This window comes from Lepisosteus oculatus, chromosome 14 (genome assembly GCF_040954835.1).
Source record: "Lepisosteus oculatus isolate fLepOcu1 chromosome 14, fLepOcu1.hap2, whole genome shotgun sequence".
NCBI lineage: Eukaryota > Metazoa > Chordata > Actinopteri > Semionotiformes > Lepisosteidae > Lepisosteus > Lepisosteus oculatus.
In genome coordinates this window covers 28,821,345-28,833,996 of record NC_090709.1, presented here as the reverse complement: position 1 = coordinate 28,833,996, position 12,652 = coordinate 28,821,345, and positions in this window count along the sequence as shown.

Below are 12,652 nucleotides of genomic sequence, written 5' to 3'. Positions count from 1 at the left end.
ACCGAATGATGTCTGAAGCAGCAAGGAAGGACTATATAACCTGAAAGTTTGTACCGGCACATCGAAGAATACTTCGGTTTTGTTGTTTCTTGCGGGAAAAAAGTCCCGACTCTCTCTGATCGATTGGGAAATCTCTGCTCCCTGCGAGAATCGCCTGAGATGACGGAGTAAACGTGAATTCCTGAATTCCTCTGGCCCGGGGAAGACACCGGTGTATGTAATGGGTGGTTTGCTGTAAGCCCAGAATTTGGTCTGGCAGGCAGTCCGCGGTATTGTGTACAGGCGTTCGAAGCTGGTGTAGGCATCCCACACTGACAGATGAAGAAACTGAGTCTCTTTAGTCTGAAGGGAGTGTCTCACACTGACAGGCCGGAGGAACTGAGTCTCTTTAGTCTGAAGGGAGTGTCTCACACTGACAGATTGAAGAAACTGAGTCTCTTTAGTCTGAAGGGAGTGTCTCACACTGACAGGCCGGAGGAACTGAGTCTCTTTAGTCTGAAGGGAGTGTCTCACACTGACAGATTGAAGAAACTGAGTCTCTTTAGTCTGAAAGGAGTGAACCCAGGTGCCCTGTGCTGAGCCAGGATCAGGGTGGAGTGGCGATTGCCATGATCCGGCGAGCACAAAGCTTCATCAGCTGCCCTTTGCCACAGGAGGTAAGAGGATGTCCAGTGATGACGGGCTTCCCTGTCCGTCGTGGCAGTGAACAGGTCCTGGTTACAGGATCTCTAAAAAAGGAAATAAAGACTGAAATCAGAGCCGACCCACCATGCTGCCATGGCGACGGTGCACTGCCCAGTGAAAGTGGCAGCCTGTCCCTGGACTGTGGGTGGAAACTGGAGCACCTGGAGGAAACCCCCACAGACAAGGGAGAGAACATGCAAACTCCACACAGACAGCACCCACACCCCAGGTCCAGCACTGTGAAGCATGCCCGACGATGCGGAAGGGCTTTTACAAATGAGTGTGTAACTCACACTGGTGCCCAGGATGGCCTGCTACCGGAACGCAACCTAATTTTCTTAATACAGTTTGTTCGAAGCGGTTTGCAGGAGCTGGAGGTGAGGACTGAGCTGGGGTCCAGGGTGCGAGAGTGACTGCTGATGTCGTGTGTGTGTGTGTGTGTGTGTGTGTGTGTGTGTGTGTGTGTGTGTGTGTCTGGATCATTGTGAGCGCCGTCAGGTTTGTGTATTTGTTTAAACAAGAGGACGTGTCTGTGCGGGTCTGACTCTGTGTGAGGGTGCAGCTCTAACTGTGTGCGCGCGGGCGTGTCTATCTCTCTACAATGCATGAGGGGCTAAATCTGCCTCCCAGAACCCGACTTTTCAGAAGAAAAATCTATGAAAAGGCACGGCCTGGCCCTCTTCTCTTGCTCCCGACGTATTACACACTGGGGGATGAAGCTGGTGTCTTCAGCTGTAACCCTAGCTATTTATGCAAACAGCTCTTTTATGAAAAGCAGCTCTAGGCCTAGACAAGAGGAACAGATAAAACAAATCTTGGATTTATGGCTTATTCAAAGCAGACTGAGTGCTGCTATACTGTATGTAGGAGCCAGAGATGAAGAATGAGCTATTTAAGGAAATCAGGAGTGTGAGAGAGGGACTGTGTGTTTTTCCTCCCAGTAGAGAAGGCTTGTGGTTCTTTATGCTTTTCTGCACAGGCTGCCAACGTGAGTACGTGTTGGGTTCTTGGTTTGAATGCTCGAGTTGTCAGGCTGGCATTTTTTGTTCCTGTTGGAGCCCATAATTGTGAACAAGGCGCTTGAGGACGTCTCTGTGCGGGTGTGCATTTGTAATGAGGTGTGTGTGCCTCTCTGTTTCAGTATAAAAAATGCATTTAAGACATTCAGCCTTTTCATGTTCCTAATATTCTTTCCTTCTTGACCATAAGAACTAAGGTGGCTGCTGGAAGAGGTGTTAGTGGGGCCAGCAGGGGGTGCTCACCCTGCGGTCTGTGTGGGTCCTAATGCCCCAGTATAGTGATGGGGACACTGGACTGTAAACAGGCGCCGTCCTTCGGATGAGACGTAAAACCGAGGTCCTGACTCTCTGTGGTCATTAAAAATCCCAGGGTGTTTCTCGAAAAGAGTAGGGGTTTTACCCCAGTGTCCTGGCCAAATTTCCCATTGACCCTTACCAATTATGGCCTCCTAGTAACCCCCATTTATGAATTGGCTTCATAACTCTGCTCTCCTTCCCACTGATAGCTGGTGTGTTGGGAGCGTTCTGGCGCACTATGGCTGCCGTCGCATCATCCAGGTGGGGGCTGCACATTGGTGGTGGTGGAGGGGAGTCCCCATGTCCTGCAAAGCGCTTTGAGTGGAGTGTCCAGAAAAGCACTATATAAGTGTAAGCAATTATTATTAATTATAATGTAGTAAGTCCATTGTCCACTCCATTGCAAGGCATACACAACACAAACACCAGGAACAATTATCTCAGAAGCCAGTTAACCTCCCAGAAGAAATAAAAGGTGTTAAAAGTAAGTATCTCCTTTAGGTGAGGACAGACTGGATCAAACGAAAACAACATTTGAAGTGAATTGCAAATATATTGAGTTGTGATGCAACTGTAACTTGAACCTAACATGACTGGGTGGTGCATTTTTGAAATTGCATTTTCACAGCTGAAATACAAAATGAAGCTGATCGCAGTCCAAACTCAAGGTATTGTTGTAAAACTAAATATTCAACATGTTTCTACCTGTCCCTTTTCAGCTCACTCAGAAGTCCACAGCCTGCAGCCTCTCTGGTCCAGTGGAGGTGCTGTTTGATCCTGCAGGATCTGTCCAGTCTCACATAGTCTTACTGAGCAGCGCAGGGCTCCCTGGCCCCAGGTACGAACAGTGAGTGTCAGTGCAGAACAGCTCTCTGATACTCCGCTCCCTCACTCCAGCTGATCAGGGGAGCTACACAGTGAGGGACCTTAAGGGAAGCACTATCAGCACTGTGATCATCACTGTGGGAGGAGAATTCTGGTATCCAAGAGCTTTTTACAGAATGAGGCTGGAAAACGTGGAGTGTAGCTTGTGCCTGGCCTGAACCCTCTCCAATGGCTGAGCGATGTGTATCTGCAGCTCTTGCAATGGAACTACACCCTGAATCAGGACAGTGTGGGGGGCAGTGCACTATGGGACTTGTAGTTCCTGCCAATTGGGGAAACGCCCCTCAGGACTACATTTTCACATTGGCTGTCCACACGTGGCTTCGCACTCCCGGAAAACGTCCCCACGCTTATGTCCACGCTTACTTTTCCAGGCACCAGAAGCCAGGCACATACAGTGCCTTGCGAAAGTATTCGGCCCCCTTGAACTTTTCAACCTTTTGCCACATTTCAGGCTTCAAACATAAAGATATAAATTTTTTATTTTATGTGAAGAATCACCAACAAGTGGGACACAATTGTGAAGTGGAACGAAATCTATTGGATTTTTGAAACTTTTTTAACTAATAAAAAAAATGAAAAGTGGGGCTTGCAAAATTATTCGGCCCCCTTGCGTTAATACTTTGTAGTGCCACCTTTTGCTGCGATTACAGCTGCAAGTCGCTTGGGGTATGTCTCTATCAGTTTTGCACATCGAGAGACTGAAATTCTTGCCCATTCTTCCTTGCAAAACAGCTCGAGCTCAGTGAGGTTGGATTGAGAACGTTTGTGAACAGCAGTTTTCAGCTCTTTCCACAGATTCTCGATTGGATTCAGGTCTGGACTTTGACTTGGCCATTCAAACACCTGGATACGTTTATTTGTGAACCATTCCTTTGTAGATTTTGCTGTATGTTTGGGATCATTGTCTTGTTGGAAGATAAATCTCCGTCCCAGTTTCAGGTCTTTTGCAGACTCCAACAGGTTTTCATCCAGAATGGTCCTGTATTTGGCTGCATCCATCTTCCCCTCAATTTTAACCATCTTCCCTGTCCCTGCTGAAGAAAAGCAGGCCCAAACCATGATGCTGCCACCACCATGTTTGACAGTGGGGATGGTGTGTTGAGGGTGATGAGCTGTGTTGCTTTTACGCCAAACATATCGTTTTGCATTGTGGCCAAAAAGTTCGATTTTGGTTTCATCTGACCAGAGCACCTTCTTCCACATGTTTGGGGTGTCTCCCAGGTGGCTTGTGGCAAACTTTAGACGAGACTTTTTATGGATATCTTTGAGAAATGGCTTTCTTCTTGCCACTCTTCCATAAAGGCCAGATTTGTGCAGTGTAAGACTGATTGTTGTCCTATGGACAGACTCTCCCACCTCAGCTGTAGTTCTCTGCAGTTCATCCAGAGTGATCATGGGCCTCTTGGCTGCATCTCTGATCAGTCTTCTCCTTGTCTGAGCTGAAAGTTTAGAGGGACGGCCAGGTCTTGGTAGATTTGCAGTGGTCTGATACTCCTTCCATTTCAAGATGATCGCTTGCACAGTGCTCCTTGGGATGTTTGAAGCTTGGGAAATCTTTTTGTATCCAAATCCGGCTTTAAACTTCTCCACAACAGTATTACGGACCTGCCTGGTGTGTTCCTTGGTCTTCATGATGCTCTCTGCGCTTTCAACAGAACCTTGAGACTATCACAGAGCAGGTGCATTTATACAGAGACTTGATTACACACAGGTGGATTCTATTTATCACCATCAGTCATTTAGGACAACATTGGATCATTCAGAGATCCTCGCTGAACTTCTGGAGTGAGTTTGCTGCACTGAAAGTAAAGGGGCCGAATAATTTTGCACGCCCCACTTTTCATTTTTTTATTAGTTAAAAAAGTTTCAAAAATCCAATAGATTTCGTTCCACTTCACAATTGTGTCCCACTTGTTGGTGATTCTTCACATAAAATAAAAAATTTATATCTTTATGTTTGAAGCCTGAAATGTGGCAAAAGGTTGAAAAGTTCAAGGGGGCCGAATACTTTCGCAAGGCACTGTAGGTGCCTGCAGGATTATTTTGCTCCAGAAATGGGAAATAAAATTAAGAGCATAATCTGACATGCAAAACTCCCCTTTATTCGAAAACAAATAAATAACTTTATTTGTTTTCGTGCAGCTGCTGCTGCTGTATTTTTTTTTATTTTGAGGGGTTGTGGGTCACCCGGTCTGCGGCTCACCTCTTACCCCCGGGGCAGGCAAGCCAAGCGCAGATCCCTGGGTCTGTCGCCGTCAGCAAAGGTGCGCTGTCGGGGGATAGGTGGTGGCCTCTGCTCTGCTGCTGGGCAGTCTCTGCTGGGGGTGGGAGCTGAGGTAAATGGAGGAGTAGAGCACTGTGGTCTCTTCTTCCTGCTCGCAGAGAGACAGACACACACACACAGAGGTGTGCTGAGCTCAGCTCAAGAGCTCTTGATCTTGTCTATTCTTGTACATGCCTCCAGGAAACTCACAGTACGCACACAGAGCAAGGACAGCTGAGGTTCCACACACAGACACACTGAGACTCAGCTGGAGTCAGATGAGCTGTTAATCAACTTTCATTTAAAAACACCTTCTTATGAAGCAGCACATAGAGTAAACTTTCAGTGTACAGACACACTAAAGACCAGAGATTCAACACACTTCAGCTTGAGTGAGGCTGGAGTCAGATGAGCTGTTGACAAACTCATTTTCTCTCAGATACACTTACTTATGGACCAGCACACTTATAATCTAACAGTTTGCACGCGGAGCAAATACCCGAGATTACACACACACACACTGAGACTCAGCTTGAGTGACGCTGGAGTCAGATGAGCTGTCAACAAACTCATTTTCACTCAGATACCCCTCCAGCTTCCTGTATACCAGCACCCACAGTCGTCTTGCAGTGTACAGACAGAGCCAAGCAAAATGAGACTCCACACAGACACAGCGAGACTCAGCTTGAGTGAGGCTGGAGTCAGACGAGCTGTTAATAAACTTGCTTTAATTAAAAAACACCTTCTGATGTAGCAGCACATAGAGTAAACTCTCAGTGTAAAGACACACTAAAGACCAGAGATTCAACACACACACACACTGAGACTCAGCTTTTGTGAGGCTGGAGTCAGATGAGCTGTTGAGAAACATACTTTTTCTCAGATACCCCTCCACCTTCCTGTATACCAGCACCCACAGGAATCTCACTGTGTACAGACGCAGCAGATACACTTACTTATGGACCAGCACACATAGTAATCTAACAGTTTGCACGCGGAGCAAGGACACAAGATTACACACACACTCACACACTCACAGAGGATAACACGCCCAGGCTTATTCTACGCAGAGCTTGTCTTTGCTGAGCCAGAATGAGTCGCGGTTTCCTCCCACGTGTCTGAGCTTGTGTTCTGGTCGGAGCTGAAGTTGTGGGTCAGCGTGTGTGTGTGGAATCTGCTGTCTTGTTCTGTCTGCATACTGACAAAGAAGACAAGCTCTGCGTAGAATAACAGTGTGCTATCCTCTGTATGTGTGTGTGTGTGTCTGTGTGTAATCTCGGGTCTTAGTTCCGTGTGCAAACTGTTAGATTACCAGGTGTGCATAATGTGAGTTAAGTATGTGTGCTGGTCCATAAGAAGGTGTTTTGAAATGAAAGCAAGTTTATTAACAGCTCATCTGACTCCAGCCTCACTCAAGCTGAGTCTTTCTGTGTCTGTGTGGAATCTCATTTTGCTTGGCTCTGTCTGTAAACTGCAAGACGACTGTGGGTGCTGGTATACAGGAAGCTGGAGGGGTATCTGAGTGAAAGTATGTTTGTCAACAGCTCATCTGACTCCAGCTGAGTCTCAGTGTGTGTGTCTGTGTGTGTGTGTGGTCTTTAGTGTGTCTGTATACTGTGAGTTTACTCTACATAAGGAAGTGTATCTTGAGTGAAACTGTCTTACAGACTCCTACAGTATGTCTCGGATTTCACTGCTGGCCTGGCCAGGCCAAATATCGGCGGTTGTTTTATTTGCGTGTGGTTACCGGGTCATCGTTGAGACTGTTCCCGTCCCTTTTGCTCCGCCTGTTTCCCGCGGCTCTTCGGTGGCGGCCACAAGGACAGATGGAGGGACAGAAATGAAGAAGCATCATGATGAGAAGCCTGCTTTCAGTGCACTGACTGAGCTCTGGGGAGTGTCCTACAGGGACAGGAGGTGGAGGAAGGGAAGGGTCTCCTGTCCCGATCGGTGGATAGCATTCAGACTAAAGAGGTTCAGTTCCTTCAGACTAAAGAGACTCAGTTCCTCCAGCCTGTCAGTGTAGGACACTCCCTTCAGACTGAAGAGACTCAGTTCCTCCAGCCTGTCAGTGTGGGACAGTCCCTTTGGACTGAAGAGACTCAGTTCCTCCAGCCTGGCAGTATGGGACACTCCCTTCAGACTAAAGAGACTCAGTTCCTCCGGCCTGGCAGTGTAGGACACTCCCTTCAGACTAAAGAGACTCAGTTCCTCCAGCCTGGCAGTACTGTATAGTTCTTTCCCTTAAGAATGAAGAACAATATCTATTTCAGAACGTGGGCACAGTACTCCGGTCTGATCGAGAGGTGCTCTGACCTGGTCGGTGGGAGAGGCAGTAGGTGCAGCAGGAGCAGATCACAGCCAGCGTCACAGCTGTGCAGCCCTGTCTTATGATCCCTGCCTCCCAGCAACGAAGGCGTAGTCTTAGTTCATTAGTCTACCTATCATTGTACGCTTTCACCACCACACCTATGTCTCATCTTGTATTTAAGCACTAGTCTTTCCCTACCTCCTCGCTCAGTATTGGTTTTCCTTTCGAGCTACTTAGTTGCGCTACCTCTTCGTACTGTTCAGGTTCCGACTTTGTTTTCTCCCCTTTTACTACGTTTTTTGGATTACGGTCTGGCTTTCGCTTCTCTCTCCCTGTTTGGATCACTGGCTTCCCCTGGACTCTCAGCTCTCTCCTTCGACTACGGTATTTGGATCACGACTTGTCTCTATCGGCTCCTGCAAGTGGGTTCATTAGTTGGTTTCGGTTTCACTGGCCGAATCCTTAACAGAATACTGAGCCACTTAACATGGACCCAGCGGAGCAAGAGGAATTTTGCTCGGTTTTGGATCAGCACTGGCAAGCTTTACTCCAGTTACAGGCTTCCGTCCAACAGACTTCAGCACCTGTCGGCAATGCCGCCTACCAGTAATAGTGAAAGTAATGCTGGAGCTGCCGCTTCGGCTCCGCCCCCGCCAGCTTCTACACCCGCTCCTCGACCTCTTCCACTTACACCACCTGACAGGTTTGACGGCAACCCTACGAGATGTCGGGGCTTATTAGCACAGTGTGCGCTGGTTTTCAGGCTCCATCCGGAAACTTTTTTTTCTCCTCAAGACAAGATTGCCTTCGTAGTTTCTCTGTTAACTGGCCGTGCTCTGGATTGGACAACTGCCCTACTAGATCGCAGGGCTCCTGAGGTACAGGACTATGATCTCTTTTTAGAGAAATTTAAGGGGTTTTTTTGTCGTTCCTCAGCTGGACAAGACTCTGCCTACCGCCTCTCATCTATCCGCCAGGGCCGCAGGTCTGCACAGGATTATGCCATAGACGTTCGAGTAGCAGCAGCAGAGACTCACTGGGAGGATGAGGTCCTTATTTTTCTTTTTCTGCAAAGGTTATGTGAAGAAATAATCACCTGGTAACACCTCCGTCTCATCTTGTATTTAAGCACTAGTCTTTCCCTACCTCCTCGGTCAGTATTGGTTTTCCTTTCGAGCTACTTAGTTGCGCTACGCCTTCTACCTCTTCGTACTGTTCAGGTTCCGACTTTGGTTTCTCCCCTTTTACTACGTTTCTCCCCTTTTACTACGTTTTTTGGATTACGGCTCGGCTTCGGTTGCTCCCTCTCAGTTTGGATCTCTGGCTTCCCCTGGACTCTCGGCTCTCTCCTTCGTCTACGGTATTTGGATCACGACTTGTCTCTATCGGCTCCTGCAAGTGGGTTCATTACTTGGTTTCGGTTTCACTGGCCGAATCCTTAACAAGTAGCTAAATACACAGGTCACACTGCTCCAGTTGAGGCTCAAACTCACAACCTCAGCATCACTCTGCTGTGCATTGCTGTATAAGCACCGCACGCTGACCGACTGCGCCACTGGAGCTGTTTAACACCCTCTCCTCATACAGACTGCCGCTGCAGAAACACAGGCTACAAACAGGGTTTCGGTTGTGGATCCATCTCCACATGGGGGGAAAGGGACAGTAAAATAGCAAGGAAAATACAAGAGAAGAAACTGAAAGAATTGTGCTCACTGCAAAGAAGGAAGGAAAGAGGTGGCCGGATACGTAAAACAGCTCCGCAGATAATTTGTAACGACATTCTTTGGTGACAATCAGCGGTCGGATTTCTCTTCAGGTTCAGCTCTGCAGTATGAACGTACATTCTCCGAGATTGGTTAGTTATATGTGATCAGCTGATATTAAATAGGACTAATAAGAATCAATACAATTGATGTCTGGCAAAGGCAAATAACCTTTGTACATGATCTGGAATGTGACTGGTTAAATTTCAGCACAGTTGCTACCCCCTTTATAAAGGGTGTGCACACTTATACAACCAAGACATTGAAAGTTTTTTTTTTTATTATTGTTCCAAAAAATGTTCCATTTGTTTTCTTTCTTAAATGTTGTTGATTAAAAGATCTTATTAAGTGTGAAAAAATCTGATTGTGAAAAGGTCAAATTCTTAGTGAAAAATTCAGTAATGTGAGGAAAGATGAATTGTGGGAGCCGCTTGACTCCTCGTGTCGTTCTGTATTTCTCTCTCATTCTGCTGGGAGTGGCGCCGTCACTTCTGGTTAAAGTCTGTCAGTTGTCAGATGGATCAGGTATGAATGCACTTCGGCACAAGAAAAGACATGTGACTTGCGAGTATCCCGGCAGTGTTTTCTTTTTTTCTAGAGCCCGGATAGCTCAGTTGGTAGCGCATAAGAATTTTAATGTGAGGGTCCAGGGTTCAAGTCCTTGTTTGGGCGGTTGTGCTTTTCTTCAATCTATTGTGAATGTCATTCTAAATCGTCTTTTATCTTTCCCTCTTCTAGCTGTACTGTGGTTATTTTAAATGTTCATCACTTGTATTTTCTTTAGTGTTTCTTTTCACAAACCGAAAATGTTCAAGGTGATCTTCTCACCACACTCCACTTAGATAAATTAAAAGAAATCACAGTAGAGTAAAGGACACGCAGTGAGGAGCTCCCGCAGTGAGTGCTCTTGAATACGACAAGAGGAAAGGCACACTGCACATCTGCGGAACATCGCAAAGTAATTTTTTTTTTATTAAAGGTTCAAGGAAACCTGAATATGTTTGCTAGAAGTATTTAAGAATCACAGTCAACTCGAGTACGATTGCTGCACAGATCTGCCATGTGAAATTAGAATACTGTTTGTGCGTTGTATAAAATACGCTGTTCAAAGCTTTTCTAAAACTACAGAGATACTTTTCGGAATGCGTCTTCCTGTAAAAATAAAATCTCTACACGGGTGCTATAAGCAGAGTCTGAAGCCTGCTTAACAGAAGAACTATATTCAGAGGGCCAAAGAATTGAATATTTCACCAAGTGAGAGAAAGCATCTCAGAAAAAGGAGCTCCATCTCTTCGAGGGCGTGAGTTGGAATCCCACTGCTGCCCAGTATCTCCTTGTTAAGAATCATGGTTTTGTTGTTGTAGATTCTGCGTGATTAAATCAGTTTCATTAGAATTAATTTGAACAGTCATATTTGTTTTACTCCTCCTACCATGGCAATTTGTGCTCAAAGATTTAACTTTTTTGTATTTTAAAAAACGTGCTAGCCTTGATGGGAAAGTAAGCGGCACCGCAGGTGTGGTGGCCAAGTGGTAAGGCGTCGGTATCAATAAGGTCAATAATCTGTTAAACATTTTATGCCATTTTTTCCATAGATGATGTTCACGTTGGAACAGTGAGAAAGGCGTGCCTGGATGCGCTTGAACCATCACCTTACTATCATTTGAGTCCCGACCTGACCGCACTAAGCAATTGTACCACAGAGACTCCAACAAGTTGGTTTTCTCCATTTGCAGTTTTGGGTAAAAAATAATCTGCACTTTTAAGCAAGAATTGTATTTCAAATTTTGCAAATTTCTTGAAAAATGTTGTTTCAGAGAGAAACAGAGTAGACAGGAATAGCCCAGTCAGTAGAATATCGAACTTTTTATCTGTAGGTCTCTAGTCAGGCGACTGATTTTCTTGCAACTACTGTGAACCTGCAAAATAGATGGTCTTTTGTCCCTCAGTTTTTCAAGTTGTTCTATGAATGTTTAAAATGTTCAATATTTTTCATGCTCTTAAGCACTTTCTGTCACAAAGTTTCTGGTGTTCTTGGTGCTGTGCTGCACGTAGATAATGTAGACGAGAGCACAGGTAACAATACAGGACAAGCAGTGAGGAGCTCCCGTAGCTTTCAACTCAGTGCAGAGTCCAGAGGGAAGCCTAGGTTGCTAAACAATCAACAGGTATCTAATAATGACGTTCACAAAGGTGACAATACGTTTTTTTCAACATATCCTTACATTTACTCATACAGCACAACATATTTTCTATAACCTCAAATCATCAATGTAACGATTTTCTCCTGAGAAACACAAGTATAGAGTGAAATCACAATAACTTATAAAACAAATCTATTCAAACCCCCAGATATGACAGAACACACCCCTTTAAATATGTATTTCCTTTATTTCAGTTTTCTTCCCTCCCCAGGATACCTGAAAATTCGCTATCGCATATTAAAGGCTGTACATGTAATACATCTACTAATAAAGATGGACATTAAAGTAAATTATTAATAAATTACATTTTTCTTGAAGGCATGTATTGATAAAATTATTGTGAATAATTGTGGTGTCTGGAAAGCAATTTTAGTTAAATATAACAATTTTCAGGCAAGTGGTGCATAAGCTCAGTATTTAGACACTGAATTATTTCCACTGCATTCACAACAGTTCTAATGTGTTTGCTTGTTCTGCATAGTCTGCTACTGAGTTGTTTTCCAAACTGAAACCTATAAGAACGTTATTCAAGATGCACCATGGCCCAGAATCGTTCATTGGGACTAGGATTAATATCAATTGAAAGTACTCCAGAATAAAAGATTTAACCTGAACATTAAAAGAGTAGGAAAGTAATAAAACAACACCATAGCATCTTGACTTCCAATCTTCTTCCTGGTTCAGGCCGTGTAAAATGACATAATCATTGGAGTCATGCCGAGGTTGTGAGTTTAAGCCTCGCCTGGAGCAGCCTGTTTTTCTGTCTTGACAGGTAAACAGTGGTTTGTGTTATTTGCTAAAGAGGATTCTGGATTAATTGTGCTCCTCCTGGGAGTGGTAAAGATGAGAAGTTCATGAGGCTGGTGGTAAATATCCTGTTCAGGAATATCGGGGTTGTAGGGGGTCAGATCTATAGATGTAGTAAACACATTAGTGGAGACGGTGTGTCTGCTCTCCGTGAGAGAGCCGGGCGGGAAGAATAATCTGTGGTCTGGGAAGAAGAGACCCTCGCTGGAAGAGCGGCGCTCCTCACAGGAGAGAATGAAAACAATCTTTTTCAGGGACGCTGATTTTTCTCTTTGGGTGAATTAAAAGCACTTGTCGCAAGTGACCTCGTGGCGCAACAGTAGCGCGTCTGACTCCAGATCAGAAGGCTGCATGTTCAAATCACATCGAGGTCAGCTGATGTGTTTGCAGGTGCTGCTGGTGCCGAACCCGGAATT